This window comes from Merops nubicus, unplaced genomic scaffold (assembly GCF_000691845.1).
Source record: "Merops nubicus isolate BGI_N331 unplaced genomic scaffold, ASM69184v1 scaffold24290, whole genome shotgun sequence".
NCBI lineage: Eukaryota > Metazoa > Chordata > Aves > Coraciiformes > Meropidae > Merops > Merops nubicus.
Genome location: NW_008583859.1, coordinates 13,744 through 15,572, shown reverse-complemented (window position 1 = coordinate 15,572; position 1,829 = coordinate 13,744). Strand labels below are relative to the sequence as shown.

At 41.7% G+C, this 1,829-nt stretch overlaps 1 pseudogene; it reads left to right on the top strand.

The window, feature by feature from the left end:
- The first annotated feature begins 898 nt into the window (after positions 1–898).
- On the top strand, positions 899–1,273 carry LOC103775083 (annotated as a pseudogene).
- Positions 1,274–1,829: the final 556 nt, after the last annotated feature.

The window sequence follows — 1,829 nt, the reverse complement described above, 5'->3', positions numbered from 1 at the left end:
TCCTCTTCTGTCTTTACAAGCATGAAAAGGTCTTGCCATGAGGGCTAGGTACCTCACTCAGTGTCAGGTTTACTAAAGGAGACTACAGCTCCTACATTTTTGTAGAAGCACTTTCAGAAGCTGTTGCTTGTTAGATGGCTTTCCTAGGGATGCACTCGCTCTCACCGCCCACCCTGGAGCCTGTCCACAGCTAACATCTCTGGGCAGAGTCACCCCTGCAGCGCAACTATACCGAAGCTCAGATCTAATAAAAAAACACATGACTGACTTGTCAGAAAAATAGTACTGGGACTTTTTTCTGCAGTCCCTTCTGTGGTCCAAATGGGATGTAATTGGACAACATGACATTCTAGCCCTTTCTGCAGAAGACTGACAACAGAGCAGTTCTCTCCTTACCTCAGTTTCCTTCATAATCACTGTACCTCCTCATCACCAAATGCTCAGCCTGCGTGTTTTCAGAAGACAGGATTCATTAAAACAGTTTTATGAGAAGTTTCAGTGAATCTTATACAGTCTGGTGGTACATGTTTCTGTAATGTTGGTCACTGCAGCTGATCATAAGAACAAGACTGTGTCTCAGGTCTCTTCTTTACATGGACGTTTTTGCAAGCATGAAGTTAAAACAGGCTCTGAAAATGTGAAATCTGAGCCCCCTCTGCAGACCTCATGCTGTAACTTCAGTTACCACGTTCTGCCTGTGTGAGAATCCTCTAGGATTTACAGGGTGTGTTATATGGAATCAAGCAGTTCTCCTAGTTGGAAAAGATTTACAGTTGCTTCTTTCCCAGCTAGATTTTGACAAATGCATAGACAGTTAGCAAACACGTGTCATTCTTCTCCCAGTGCAAGTGAATGTCTGTTTCTTTTCTGCTCTAAACACTTTCCTCCTTTACTGCAGGTGGAGCAGGTTAGCTTGGAAAGTCTAGACATGCATAGTCCTTTGAAGATGAGAGTCAACGTTTCCAGGCTTGACAGTAAGGAGCACCTCCTAGAACTCCTGCCAGCCATTGAGCCCCTGACCAACCACGTCCGCTACGTCATCGTACATGGCAATGATGATGGCATCTTTCGAATCCACCACAGGGATGGACTCAGTTATTTGCACATGGTTAAGAAAAAGTCAGTGCCTGGAACTCACACTCTGGAAATCACTAGCATTCCTCTATATAAGAAAAAGGAGCTAAAGAAACTGGAAGACAGCAATGAGGACAACTACCTCCTAGGAGAGCTTGGGGAAGCTCTCAGGATGAGGCTGTGTATAGACCTCTACTAGCCATCTTCCAGACTGAGCCCAGTTCCTCAGTTACTTCTGTTCACCTGTCTACCCACCTAAGCACATCTGCTTTTCAAAGGCTTTAAACCAGTCACTGACTTTTGGGAGAGGAAGGGCGAGGGGAAGACCTCTTCCCTTCCATTCTGCCAAGACTGCAGAACTGCCCTTCCAGGAGGGTGATTTAAACTCTGCCACCACCAAAACTTTGATTACAGTGGTGATCATGGTTACTGTATCTTTCATATAACCTCACTTTAAAGTATATTAAAAAGCTAAAGCGTTAGAAGTCATCATATGGCACTAAATGGCACAGAAATGTGAGCTATTTTTTTCTTTTTAGCAGTCTGCAACATTTTGGGTATTTTGCTATAGTTCCTAATTAAAAAAAAAAAAAATTTAAAAAAAAGTTTATTTATTTTTAATGCACTAATATATGAAGAAAATAACAAATGATGTAAACAAAAGGGAAACTTGCTTGTTTTTCTTTAGATTTATAAATTTGAGCTGTAACATTTTAGTGGTACTTTCTTCATTAAAAAAAAAAAAATAGGAAACG